Source organism: Rhinoderma darwinii, chromosome 1, assembly GCF_050947455.1.
Source record: "Rhinoderma darwinii isolate aRhiDar2 chromosome 1, aRhiDar2.hap1, whole genome shotgun sequence".
NCBI classification, from domain to species: Eukaryota; Metazoa; Chordata; class Amphibia; order Anura; family Rhinodermatidae; genus Rhinoderma; species Rhinoderma darwinii.
Genome location: NC_134687.1, coordinates 341607180 through 341622538, shown reverse-complemented (window position 1 = coordinate 341622538; position 15359 = coordinate 341607180). Strand labels below are relative to the sequence as shown.

The window sequence follows — 15359 nt, the reverse complement described above, 5'->3', positions numbered from 1 at the left end:
TTATTGAGTTTATGATTTACAAGTACACCCAGATCCTTCTCAACAAGTGAATCCGCCAGTGTAGCTCCCCCTAGGACATATGATGCATGCAGGTTGTTGGTACCCAGATGCATAACTTTACATTTATCTACATTAAACTTCATCTGCCAAGTGGACGCCCAAACAAACACTTAGTTTGTTTAAATCTGCCTGCAATTCATGAACATCATCTATTGACTGAACTATATTACATAGCTTGGTGTCATCTGCAAAAATAGAAATAGTGCTATTAATCCCATCTTCTATATCATTAATAAATAAGTTGAATAATAGTGGTCCCAGCACTGAACCCTGGGGTACACCACTTATAGCCGGGGACCATTCAGAGTAGGAATCATTGACCACAACTCTCTGGATACGGTCCTTGAGCCAATTCTCAATCCAATTACAAACTATATTTTCTAAACCTATAGTCCTTAATTTACCCATTAGATGTCTATGAGGGACAGTGTCAAATGCCTTTGCAAAGTCCAAAAACACTAAATCCACAGCGGCCGCTCTGTCTAGACTTCTGCTTACCTCTTCATAACAACAGATTAGGTTAGTTTGACAACTTCTGTCCTTAGTAAAACCGTGCTGGCTGTCACTTATAATGCTATTTATTGTCACATAATCCTGTATATAGTCCCTCAATAGCCCCTCAAACATTTTCCCCACGATGGATGTTAAGCTTACTGGTCTATAATAACCCGGGGAAGACCTAGAGCCCTTTTTGAAAATAGGCACCACATTTGCGCTGCGCCAGTCCCTTGGCACTATACCAGTCACTAGAGAGAGATTCTCTGAATATTATGAAAAGGGGGACAGAAATAACTGAACTAAGCTCTTTAAGAATTCTAGGGTGTAACCCATCTGGTCCCGGGGACTTGTGCACATTTATTTTATTTAATTTAGCTTGGACCATATCTACATTCATCCAATTCAGTATATAAACCGATATATTAACAGCACTGGCACCGGCTACATCAGCTGCTCCTTCTTCTGTTGTATATACAGAGCTAAAGAACCCATTTAGTAACTCTGCCTTCTCTTGATCCCCTGTGACCAACTCCCCATTACCACTATCTAGGGGTCCTACATGTTCAGACCTGGGCTTTTTAGCATTTATATACTTGAAGAATTTTTTGGGATTTGTTTTACTATCCTTGGCCACCTGCCTTTCATTTTGTATTTTTGCTAATTTTATTACATTTTTACAGATTTTATTAAGCTCTTTATATTTTACAAAGGCTGCAGATGTACCCTCAGATTTTTATTTTTTAAATGCCCTTTTTTTGTCATGTATTGCCCCTTTCACAGAAGGTGTAAGCCATGTGGGGTTTAATTTGAGTCGTTTATACTTGTTACCTATAGGAATAAATTTTGCACTATAATAACTGAAAGTAGATTTGAAAATCTCCCATTTATCATTTGTTCCATTATTTGACATTAGTTCTTCCCAGTCCATATCCTGAATTGCAGCCCTCATCCTGGGGAAATTGGCTTTCTTAAAATGAAATGTTTTTGCCCTCCCAGCCTGCGTTTGTTTTTTACAGTATAGGTAAAATGTAACTATATTATGATCACTGTTACCGAGGTTTTCACGAACATTGACATTCCCAACAAGCTCTGCATTATTAGAAATGACCAGATCCAACAGAGCTTCACCTCTAGTCGGGTCTTCCACAAACTGGCCCATAAAATTTTCCTGCAACAGGTTGAGGAAATGTCTCCCCTTTGCAGTTGAAGCCGAACCAGGACACCAATTAATATCCCGGTAATTAAAATCTCCCATTATTACTACAGTGCCCGCCTGTGCAGCCCGCTCCATCTGTTTATATAGCTGAACTTCCATCTCCTCAGTTATATTGGGGGGGTCTAAAGATTACACCAAAAGTAATTTTTTCAGTGTTTACCTCCCTTTCTAGTTCCACCCACAAGGTTTCAACCTCCTCACAGTATTCACCCACTATTGTCTCTTTCACACTCGCCTTCATATCATTTCTCACATACAGACATACACCACCACCTTTCCTATTTGTCCTGTCTTCCCGAAAAAGTGTAAAATCCTGTAGATTTACAGCCCAGTCATGTGAAGAGTCCAGCCATGTTTCAGCAACACCAACTATATCTATATTTTCTTCCAGTATCAAGGCCTCCAGCTCCCCCATTTTGCTTGCTAGACTTCTGGCATTTGTGAACATACACTTTAACTTGCCTGTCAGTTTTTCACTTTTATTATCAGAAATGTGATTTGACATTATTTGGGCCTTTTTATTTACACTGATGTTTTGTAACGAAAGGATCTCCTTATCTTGTTGTCTAGTCCTCTCCCCACATTCTGTTTCGGAGAAAGTTTTTTTTGTGACACATTGTATTTTAGGAGTGGTACGTTTTAGTCAATATTGTGCTTATTTATAAAAAATAAATTAAAATAAAACAAAAATTTTGAAAAATGTGCAGTTTTCAAAGTTTAAATTTATTTGACAGATAGTCATATAACACATTACTTTTTTTAAGTTAGAAGTTTAGCAGCAAGAACCTAATTTTTTTAAGGACCAATTTCATTCTGAACTGGCTTTGAGGGGCCAATATATTAGAAACCTCTAATCACATAAAACCACACACCTCTCAAAGTGTTCAAAGCAGCATTAGGGAACTTTGTTTAACCTTTGAGTATTTTACAGGAATTAACCCCTTAAGGACGCAGCCTAGTTTGGGCCTTAAGGCTCAGAGCCCATTTTTCAAATCTGACATATTTCACTTTATGTGGTAATAACGTCGGAATGCTTAAACCTATGCAAGCGATTCCGAGATTGTTTTCTCGTGACACTTTGGGCTTCATGTTCGTGGTAAAATTTGGTCGATATATTCAGTCTTTATTTGAGAAAAATTGCAAAATTTTGAGAAAATTTAGAAAAAATAGCATTTTTCAGAATTTAAATGCATCTGCTTGAAAAACAGACGGTTATACCACCCAAAATAGTTACTAGTTCACATTTCCCATATGTCTACTTTAGATTAGCATCGTTTTTAGAACATTATTTTATTTTTCTTGGACGTTACAAGGCTTAGAACATAAACAGCAATTTCTCATATTTTTAAGAAAATTTCAAAAGCCTTTTTTTTAAGGTACCTGTTCAGTTCTGAAGTGGCTTTGAGGGGCCTATGTATTAGAAACCCCCATAAAGCACCCCATTTTAAAAACTAGACCCCTCAAAGTATTCAAAACAGCATTTAGAAAGTTTTTTAACCCTTCAGGCATTTCACAGGAATTAAAGCAAAGTGGAGGTGAAATTTGCAAATTTCGTTTTTATTTCTGAATTTCAATTTTATTCTATTTTTTTTCTGTAACAAAGAAGGTTTTACCAGAGAAACACAACTAAATATGTATTGTCCAGATTCTTCAGTTTTTAGAAATGTCCCACATGTGGCTCTAGTGCGCTCGTGGAATAAAACACAAGCCCCAGAAGCAAAGAAGCACCTAGTGCATTTTGGTGGTGCTTTTTTATTGGCATATATTTTAGGCAGCATGCCAGGTTTGGAGAGGTGTTGAGGTGCCAAAACAGTAGGAATCCCCTAAAACTGACCCCATTTTGGAAACTGCACCCCTCAAGGAATTAATTTATGGTTATTGTTACCATTTTGACCCCGTAGTTTTTTCACAGCGCGTATTTGAATTGGGCTGTGAAATTAAAAGAATGACAATTTTTCCAATAAGATGTCATTTTTGATCAGAATTTCTTATTTTCACAGGGAACAAAATGCCCCATTTTGTTGCCCAATTTGTCCTGAGTGCGGCAATACCCCATTTGTGGTGATAAACTGCCGTTTGGGCCCATGGGAGGGCTCAGAAGGAAAGGAGCGCTATGTGTTTGTTGGAGTCCAGATTTTGCTGTATTGGTTTTCGGGTGCCATGTCGCATTTGCAGAGCCTCAGAGGTATCAAAGCAATGGAAACCCACCAAAAGTGACCCCATTTTGGAAACAAAACCCCTCAAGGAATTTATTTATGGGTGTTGTGACCATTTAGACCCCACAGTTTTTTCACAGAATTTATTTGAATTGGGCTGTGAATTCAAAAAAATGAAATTTTTTCCAATAAGAGGTAGTTTTGGCTCAAAATTTCTTATTTTCACAAGGAATAAAATACCCCAATTTGTTGCCCAATTTGTCCTGAGTGCCGCAATACCCCATTTGTGGTGATAAACTGCCGTTTGGGCCCATGGGAGGCCTCAGAAGGAAAGGAGCGCTATGTGTTCTTTGGAGCCCAGATTTTGCTGGATTGGTTTTCGGGTGCCATGTCGCATTTGCAGAGCCCCAAAGGTATCAAAGCAATGGAAACCCACCAGAAGTCACCCCATTTTGGAAACTACACCCCTCAAAGAATTTATTTATGGGTGTTGTGACCATTTAGACCCCACAGTTTTTTCACAGAATTTATTTGAATTGGGCTGTGAATTAAAAAAAAAAATATTTTTTCCAATAAGAGGTAGTTTTGGCTCAAAATTTCTTATTTTCACAAGGAATAAAATACCGCATTTTGTTGCCCAATTTGTCCTGAGTGTGGCAATACCCTATTTGTGGTGATAAACTGCCGTTTGGGCCCATGGGAGGGCTCAGAAGGAAAGGACCACCATGTGGCCTACTGGGAATTTTCTGGTGCTAAGTCGTGTGTGCAGAAGCCCCTGAGGTATCAGTACAGTTGAAACCCCCGAGAAGTGACCCCGTTTTAAAAACGACACCCCTTAAGGAATTCATCTAGAGGTGTAGTGAGCATTTTGACCCCACAGGTATTGTGTAAAAGATAATGCGCAGCAGATGGTGCAGAGTGAGATTTGCAATTTTCTATATATATGCCATGTCAGTGTCCGATATATTGTGCCCAGCATGTGCCACCGGAGACCTACACCCCATAAACTGTAATGTTGGCTCTCCCGGGTACGGCAATACCCTACATGTGGCTGTTATCAGCTGCCTGGGCACACAGCAGGGCTCAGAGGGGAAAGATGAGGAGGGGTAAGCTGTGCGAAGTGGATCAGAGCGAGTAAAACTGGGGTAAATTAAAAATAAAGGGATGGATGATAAATTTGAAAACACTCTTTCATACAGAGCTCTGGTTTTTCGGGACACGCGTCACATTGATATATTGTGTCCTTCCTTATCCCCCTCTTATAGCAGACCCTGCACCTCTTTTGACTTTTTCCCTTCTTGCCAGTTTGGGGAACTTCTCCTAAAAAGTGTTGCCCTGGTACGATGCCTGTGGCCCCGCTTCCAGAAGTACTGTAAGGCTTCAGGACTTGATCTGACAAGTCCACCCCTCCCATGTAACTATTGTAGTCCAGGATGCAGTCTAGTTTGGGGGTCCCTGTACTGGTACCTCGTACAGGTACATGGGTACTGGTGTGGCATCTCCCTGGTCTTGTACTTGAGACACAATATGTTGCTGCTAGATTGTGCCCTGCTCTCACCCCTTCTGAGTGTTTGCCCAAGCAGAGTCGTAGGGAGGCCTCTCAGGTTTCTTCTAGCAGTGCCGCATGCCGCAGGACTTCTGGAAGCGAGGCAGTTGAAGAGTGGGACGCTGGTATAAAAATTATCCAGGTAGAGGTGGTAACCCTGGTCCAGCAGTGGGTGCACCAAATCCCACACAATTTTTGTATTAACTCCCAGTAAGGGGGGACATTCTGGGGGCTGAGAACTGGTGTCCTTCCCTTCATATATCCTAAATTTGTAGGTATACCCTGATGCACTCTCACAGCTTATACATCTTCACGCCATACCTTGCCCTCTTACCCGGCAGGTACTGGCGGAATTGAAGCCTCCCTTTAAAATGTACCAAGGACTCATCATTAGAAATACACTTCTCGGGGGTGTATGCTTGGGCAAACCGGGCACTGAAACGGTCTAATAGGGGTCTCCGTTTATACAAACGGTCAAAACTGGGGTCATCTCGGGGTGGGCACGGCTCATTATCAGTATAATGTAAGAAGCGAAGTATTGCCTCATTTTTATTTTATTTTTTAGTTTCCAGCTCAGTTCTGAAGTTGCTTTGAGGGGCCCATATATTAGACACCCTTATCAAACACCCCATTTCAGAAACTAGACCCCTCAAAGTATTCACAACAGCATTTAAAAAGTTTATTAACCCTTTAGGCGTTTCACAGGAATTTAGAGCAAAGTAGAGGTGACATTTAATTAATTTAATTTAATTTATTAGGCACCATGTCCGGTTTGAAGAGGTCTTGTGGTGCTAAAACAGTGGAAACCCCCCAAAAGTGACCCCTTTTTGGAAACTAGACCCCTTGAGGAATCCATTGTAGTTTTCTTGGGGTGCATGCGGCTTTTTGATCAGTTTTTATTCTATTTTTAGGTGGCGTGGTGACTAAAAAAACAGCAATTTTACTATTGTTTTTTATTAAATTTTTTTTACAGCGTTCACCGTGCGCTATAAATGACATATTCACTTTATTCTGCGGGGCGATACGATTACGGCGATACCAGATGTTTATAGTTTTTTTTTATGTCTTATGGCGTTTGCACAATAAAATACATTTTGTAAAATATAATTTATTTTTTGTGTTACCTTATTCTAAGAGCCAGAACTGTTTTATTTTTCCATCAGGAAAGCCGTGCGATGACTTATTTTTTGCGTAACGAACTGTAGTTTCGATCAGTACCATTTTTCGGTACATGCGACTTTTTGATCTCTTTTTATTCCATTTTTTGGGAGGTGAAGTGACCAAACAATTGTGATTGTGGTACGGTTTATTATTATTTTCTCTTACGGCGTTCACCGCGCGGGATAAATAACGACATTGTTTTGTAGTTCAAGACGTTACGGACGCGGCGATACCAATTATGTATAGTTTATTTGTTTATTTATATATTTTTATTAATAATAAAGAACTGATAAGGGAAAAAGGGGGACTTTTACTTTTATTACTTTTAAATCTTTTATTTTCTTATTTTTACACAACTTTTTTTTACTTTTTCACACTTTTTTTACTTTGTCCCACTAGGGGACATGAGAGCAGGAGGCTCTGATCGCTATTCTAATACACTGCACTACATGCGTAGTGCAGTGTATTAGAGCTGTCAGCTGTTCGCTGACAGCAAGCATAGTGGGTCCTGATTTTGTCGGGACCCACTAGGCTTCCGTCGATGGCGTAGCCAGAGTCCATTGTTAGGATTCTGGTTGCCATAGTAGCCATCACGGCCCGCTATCGTGTAGCAGGCCGGCGATGGCAGCTTAACCCCTAAGAAGCCGCGATCGCTATTGAACGCGGCTTCTAAGGGGTTAATCGGCGGGGACCACCGCGATCGGTCCCTGCACACTAAGCTGTGATAGCCTGCTGTCGGAAACAGCAGGTATCACAGCTCAGACACGCGCCGGGGAAAGATGGCGCCGTGTTTACTCAGGTCAGTAATAGTACTGACCTGAGCGCGAACGTTCTACTTAGCAGGACGTACTATTACTGACCTGAGCGCGAAGGGGTTAAAGAAAAATGGGAGGTGAAATCTTAGGATATGTTCACACGTCTTAATAAATTACAGAGCTGTTTTCAGGCGAAAACAGCTCCTGAATTTCAGACGTTTTTGCAAGTACTCACGTTTTTTTCGCCGAGTCCATTACGGACGTAATTGGAGCCGTTTTTCAATGGAGTCAATGAAAAACTGCTCCAAAAAAACGTCCAAAGAAGGGACATGCACTTCTTTGACGCGCCGACTTTTGACAGTGACGCGTAAAATTACACCTCGTCTAAACAGAACATCGTAAAACCCATTGCAAGCAATGGGAAGAAGTTTGCAGGCATAGTGGAGCCGTCTTTTCAGGCATAATTTGAGGCGTAAAACGCCCAAATTACGTCTGAAAATAGGCCGTGTGAACATACCCTTAACATTATTTTTTTTCCTTTGCAGATTTTGTTGCTTAATAAAGAAAAAATTCTGTAACACAGTAAGTGTTAGGGTATGTGCACACGCTAGACTAAAAACGGCTGAAAAGTACGGAGCCGTTTTCAGAGAAAACAGCCTCTGATTCTCAGGCATTTTTGAAGCTGAAAATGGAGCTTCTTTTAATTTGGAGCTTCTTTTGAGACTTCTTTTCAGGCGTTTTTCATAGTTTCCAATGAAAAATCAGCTCCAAAAAACGCCTCAAGAAGTGACAGGCTACTTCTTTTTACGGAGCGTCTTTTTACGCACAGTTTTTTAAAACAGAGGCGTAAAAAGATGCCCCGTATGAACTAAATGCTGTTTTTCCCATTGGTTTCTATGGGCAGATATTTGTAGGCGTTCAGCTTCCTTTTTTTCAGGCGTTTTTCGAGGTGTAAACGACCCGAAATACGCCTGAAATTACTGCGTGTGAACATACCCTCAACAGCAAAACAAAACTCAATATTACCCCGATTCTGCAATTTTGAGAAATATGCTATACAGAAGTTGCACTGCATATTTTCCAGCAGAGTAAAAATACTCCTCTTAGGGTAAGGCCACACGGAGTGGTCCTGACACGGTCGCAACGCGGCCAACAACCGCGCTGGCACTAGGTAGGCGCGGCTGTCAAATACCTTGTTAAGGGGTATTCCGGTTACATGCTCATGCGCACTGCCGCTCCATTCATTCTCTATGGGAGTGCCGGAGATAGCAGAGAGCAGTGTCCGGCTTTTTCCGGCGCTGAATGAATAGGGGGTAAGTTGTTGTAACCTGCAAAATCGTGCCGCCATAAAGAGGGTATTAATTCATGGCCACATGACATGATTTTGCAGATAAAAGGGACGGTTTACCCGCATTAACGTGCGGCCACTAACAGGCTGTTTGACAGCCGCACCGAACATGGTGCCGCCGCAGTTGATAGCTGCGTTGTGACTGTCAGGGCCGCTCCGTGTGGTCTTTCCCTTAGCATTTAGGAGTAGTTTTAGCCGAGGAGGAGCACGCAATTTACAGTAATTCAAATAAAAAATATGTAGTATTATGGGGTGTTAAAAACTAGAAATGTATGCAGGGAAACAATACTAATACGGTAACAGGAGTTAAAAACACACACACATATATATATATATATATATATATATATATATATATATTACACACACACACAGCTTTGATAGCATTTTTTTTTATTAAATAAACGTATTTAGTGCTTTTATGCAACTTTTAACGGTGTCCCACCTGCAACAATTTTTCAGATTTTAATTTTTTTCTCCCCACCTTCCGAAAGCCATAAACTTTTATTTTTCCATCTATATAGTCCTACGAAAGCTTGATTTTTGCAGGACAAGTTGTAGTTTTCAAGGGTACATGCAAGGTTTTGATAATTAAATTTTTTTGTTGATGTGTCCAAACACCAGCGATTCTGGCAGATGACTTTTTATTTTTTATGGTGTATACCGTGCGGGTTAAATAATGATATATTGTAATAGCTCAGACTTTTATAAACATGGTGATACCAATTACGTTTATTAATTTTTACAATGCTTTAGGGGGAAAATGGGTAAAGAGTTTTGTTTTTTAAACTTTGAATAATTTTTTTGTACATACAAAAATCAAAAAACAACACTTTATTGAACTGATTTTTACTTCGTTGGATCGCTCGCACTATAAACTGCAATACTAATGTATTGCAGTATATCGTCTTTCGGACAGGCCAGAGGCAGGGCTTCATAGAAGCACAAAGTTGTCAGACCTGGGAGCCTTCATTAAGACAGTGAGTGACAGTGTGCATCGGGGACCTGGAGAGCAGCTATCCCCGACAGCTAACACTCCCCAGTCACCTGCAATGGAAGCGTAAAAGCGGTCCAATGCCAGCGATCGATGGATCTGTACAGATCTGCCGATCACATTGTTTCTACCGGAAAAGTCCGGGAACGGTTACTATGCCCCCCATGTTCAGACCCACCAATCACGGTGTGTTTTTACCCAGGGCGGGTAAAAAATACCTCACACAGGCTCTGATGTATTTGTTGGGCCTGTGTCAAGTGGTGTGTCAGATTTAAAAAAAAAAAAAAAAAAAAAAAGAAGAAGAAGAAGTGAGGAGAATAAAACCACATTTTTCAGTTCCCAATGACCCCACCACCTCTCAGTGTATAAGGGAGATTTCCCCCCCCCCCCATGATAATTCACAAAAAATAAGAATTATATTTAGCTGTTAGGTAGTTGACTAGCTCATCTACGTCAATCCGTCGTATCAGTTAGACAGCGCCAATCCATTGCGTCAGTTGTCAGTCAATCTGTAGTGTCCATCGGGTCACATGACAGTCAGCGTTAATCCGTCACGGTCAGTCGGATCACTTGTCAGTTAGTTAACATCAGTAAGGGTATGTGCACACGACCTCTTTTCAGACGTAATGGAGGCGTTTTACGGCTCGAATTACGCCTGAAAAGACGGCTTTAATACGTCGGCAAACATCTGCCTATTGCTTGCAATGGGTCTTACGATGTTCTGTGCAGACGAGCTGTCATTTTACGCGTCGCTTTCAAAAGACGCCGCGTATAATTACGGCCGCGTCAAAGAAGTGCAGGACACTTCTTGGGACGTAATTGGAGCCGTTTTTCATGGACTCCAATGAAAACCGGCTCCAATTACGTCCGTAAAAGAAGCCACGAAAAACGCTTTCACTTGTAAAAAGGTCACAAATTCAGGAGCGGTTTTCTCCCGAAATGAGCTCCATAATTTCAGACGTATTTAGCGTTGTCGTGTGAACAGTTAGTAAGTGTTACTATGTGTTAAAAAATAATAATTGTGTTGGTAAGTGGTAGGGTATGTTCACACGCACAATTAAAAATGGCTGAAAATTACGGAGATGTTGGAGAGGTTTTCAAGGGGTTTTTTCATAGCGTCAATGGAAAATTAGCACCAAAAACGGCTCAAGAAGTGACATGCTCCTTTTTACGGGGCATTTTTTTTAAGTGCCGTTTTTTAAGCAGTCGCAATCGGGTTAGTGCCCAGGTTCTGCCTGACCCTGCAACTGTTAACAGGGAATCTCATAAATTACTGCTGCGGCAGGAATTCATGTGAAGACGGAAAGGTTGCCTGTAAATCGGATTTTTCAAATTGTTCTTTACCGACAATTTGATACAGCTTATGGTGTACCAAACCAACATTTATGCCCACCAATTTATTTCTGAACACCCCGACTCCTTTTATGCCCTGTCCAATCATTGGCAACCAACGAATTGTGAAGAAATGTTAAAATATTGGGGGTTAGTACTCAACACGGGTCTCACTAAAAAGCCCAAAGTGAAATCCTACTGGTCCACAGACATTTTATATCATAGTCCGCTGTACCGCAATACTATGACAAGGCTTCGCTTTGAGGTCCTCTATAAATTTTTGCACTTTAATGGCAGCTTCCAGGCACTGCTATGTGTCCAGACAACATATTAAAGACCACTCTGGGGGTATTTCTGTACTCAAAAGAAATAGCCCAATAAATGGTGAGGTGCTCTCCTTCACTTACATGCTCTGTGCCTGAAAAATCTGTCCAATAAATGACGCATTTGTGAAAAATGTAACATTTTATTTTTCATGCCAGATTACCACTAAATTCAGAAAGAGAAAAAAAAAATAAAAATAAAAATAAATCGGGTCATAAAGTGATCACACCTCTAAAATTCTTTGAGGGGTGCAGTTTGCAAATTGGGGTTTCTTCTTGGGAGTTTTCACTGTACTGGTACCTCAGTAGCTCTGCAAACGCGATATGGCACCCAAAAACCATTCCAGCAAAATCTGTGCTCCACATAGCACTCCTCTTATTAGTCTTCTTAGCCCTGCCGTGGCTCCAAACAACAGTTTATGATCACATATGGGGTATTGCCGTAATCGGGAGAAATTGCTTTACAAATATTGGGGTGTTTTTTCTCCTTTAGTCTTTGTAAAACTTAACAAATTCTATGTTTTTTCAGAAAAAAGTAGATCTTCACAGACTAATTCCAATAAATTCAGCAAAAAACCTGTGAGATCAAAATGCTAACTATAACCCTAGAAAATATCCTTGAGGGGTGTAGTCTCCGAAATGGGGTAACTTTTGGAGGTTTTCCACTGTTTTGGCACCACAAGACCTCTTCAAACTTGACAAGGTACCTAAAATATGATCTAATAAAAAAAAAAAAAAAAAAAGAGGCCCCAAAATCCACTAGGTGCTCCGTTGCATCTGAGGCCGGTGTTTAGTGACCGCAGCATTTAAATCGTTAGAGGGCGAACCCATCTAACAGCTCCGGCAGGGCATAATAGGTGCCTGTCAGAATCACGATATAATGCAATACATTAGTATTGCAGTAGATTGTGCAAGCGATCTAACAATCGCTGGTTTAAGTCCCCCAGGGGGACTAATAAAAAAAAAGTAAAAATGAGTTAAATAATGTTTTTTTCTGTGTAAAAAAAATTAAAAGTTCAAAAAAAAATAAAAAAATAAATACCTTTTTACATTTTCCCCCTAGAGCATAGTAAAAAAAATTAACAAACATAATTGGTGTCGCCGCGTCCGTAAAAGTCTGAACTATTACAATATATCATTATTTAACCCGCACGGTGAACGCTGTAAAAAAAAATTAAATAGTCAACGTCAGAATCTCTATTTTTTGGTCACCTAATCTCCCACAAAAAATGAAATAAAAAGTGATTCAACCGTCGCATGTACATCAAAATGGTATTATTAAAAACTACAGCTTATCCCGCAAAAAATAAGCCGTCATACCAATTAAATCGACGGAAAAATAAAAAAAAGTTATGGCTCTCGGAATTTGGCCACACAAAATAAATTATTTTTTACACTTAGGTTTTTACTTGTAAAAGTTGTAATATATAGAATATATATATTTGGTATCGCCGTAATCGTATTGACTCACAGAATAAAGGTAACATGTTGTTTTAATTGCACAGTGAATTCCGTAAAAACGTTGCGCAAAAAAACATGGAGGAATCGCTGTTTTTTTTCATTTTCTACCCCACAAATAATTTTTCCCCCATTTCTTAGTACATTATATAGAAAAGTAAATGGTGCTACGAAAAACTACAAATCGTCCCGTAAAAATCAAGCCCTCATAGTACTATATCGACGGAAAAATAAAAGACGTTATGGCTTTTGGAAGGTGGGGAGGAAAAAACGAAAAATGAAAATATGAAAAAGGGCTGCGGCGGGAAGGGGTTAAGGTAGGAGGGTGGCAAATGTTGGTTATAGTGCATTTCCTTCTGAAATATTGGAGAAATGGGTCATTCCAGACATTGTTCTTATGAGAGACGTACTTTGATTAAAAAGATGATTGGAGAGGGAAAAACATATAGAGAAGTGCAGCAAATTATAGGCTGCTCGGCTAACATGCCTTGAAGTGGCAACCAAAATCTAAAAGACGTGGAAGGAAGCGGGGATCTACTGTTCAAATGGATCGAAGAATAGCCAAAATGGCAAAGGCTCAGCCAGTGATCACATCTGCTTTCATCTTTCTGGAGGTGAAGTGAAGAGTGAGTATTGCTACAATCAGAAGACTATGAGGCTGTGTTCACACGGAGTTTTTTGCAGGAGGGAAATTCCTCCTGCAAAAACTGCTCCAGTTGGTTTTTGCACAGTGGTTTGACAAAAACTCGTCAAGGTTTTTTTTTCCTCTTTCTGACTGATTGAAATGGGGTTTTGGAGGCGGAAACCGCCTCAAGATGGGTCATGGTGCTGCTTTTTACCGCGACGCGTTTTTTTTTACTCGCGGTAAAAAAACTTGTCCAACTCCCATTGAAATCAATGGGAGGCATTTTCGGCCGGTTTTTGAGTTTTTTGGCGCGGTTTCCGCGTCCAAAAACTCTGTGTGAATAGGGCCTTAGGGTATGTTCACACGCAGTGGTTTCAGACGTAATTCGGGCGTTTTACGGCTCGAATTACGCCTGAAAAAACGCCCCTAATACGCCTACAAACATCTGCCCATTGCCTGCAATACGTTTTACGATGTTCTGTTCCCACAAGCCTTTATTTTACTCGTCGCTGTCAAAATACGGCGCGTAAAATGACGGCTCGTCAAAAGAAGTGCAGGACACTTCTTGGGAAGTTTTTGGAGGTGTTTTTCATTGACTCCATTGAAAAACAGCTCCAAAAACGGCCGTGAAAAACGCAAGTTGTTAAAAAAACATCTGAAAATCAAGAGCTGTTTTCGCCTGAAAACTGCTCCGTATTTTCAGACGTTTTTGGTCACTACATGTGAACATATCCTTAAAGAGATTCTGTCACCACATTATAAGTGTCGTATCGCCTACATAAGGAGATGGGCGCTATAATGTAGGTGACCGCAGTGCTTTTTATTTAGAAAAACTATTTTCACCACGTTATTAGCTTTATGCTAATTAGTTTCTTAATGCCCAAGTGGGCGTATTTTTACTTTAGACCAAGTGGGCGTTGTACACAGGAGTGTATGACGCTGACCAATCGGCGTCATGCACTTCTCTCCATTCATTTAGAAAGCGCATAGTGACACTGGGTTGTTCACGATGTGCTGTCTTATACTGACATATTAACGTTACTGAAGTGTTTAGACAGTGAATAGACATTCCTTCCAGCCAGGACGGGATGTCTATTCACAATCCCTGCACTTCACTAACGTTTGTTTGGTACTTACAGCAGAGCAAAGCGTAATCTCGCTGTAACCTGTCATTTACAGCGAGATCTCGCAAGATTACGCTTGCTCTGCTGTAAGTACCAAACAAACGTCAACGAAGTGCAGGGATTGTGAATAGACATCCCGTCCTGGCTGGAAGGAATGTCTATTCACTGTCTAAACACTTCAGTAACGTTAATATGTCAGTATAAGACAGCACATCGTGAACAACCCAGTGTCACTATGGGCTGTCTAAATGAATGGAGAGAAGTGCATGACGCCGATTGGTCAGCGTCATACACTCCTGTGTACAACGCCCACTTGGTCTAAAGTAAAAACACGCATTAAGCATTAAGAAACAAATTAGCATAAAGCAAAAATCACTCCTAATGTGGTGAAAATAGATAGTTTTTCTAAATAAAAAGCACTGCTGTCACCTACATTACAGCGCCCATCTCCTTGTGTAGGAGATAGGGCACTTATAATATGGTGAGAGTCTCTTTAAAATGAACCAAGTTGCCAACAAAAACTTCCCGCAAAGTCCCGTTGTTGAAAAAAAAAAACATCATGAATATGTTACAATTTGCCAAGGAACACATTGACTGGCCCAAAGTGAAATGGCAAAACATTTTGTGGACTGATGAAAGCAAAATTTTTATTTTTGGATCTAGTGTGTCGGACGACCCCCGGGCGCTGAAATTAAGCCACAGTACACTGTGAAGACAGTAAAGCATGGTGCTGCAAATACCATGGTGTTGGGCCTATTTATCA

The 15359-nt window shown here is 40.4% G+C and overlaps 1 protein-coding gene across 4 annotated transcripts in view; it reads right to left on the bottom strand.

Moving 5' to 3' along the window:
* The window catches only part of FOCAD (focadhesin), a 407831-nt gene that overhangs the window by 314278 nt on the left and 78194 nt on the right, over window positions 1–15359 (bottom strand). The window lies entirely within an intron of this gene.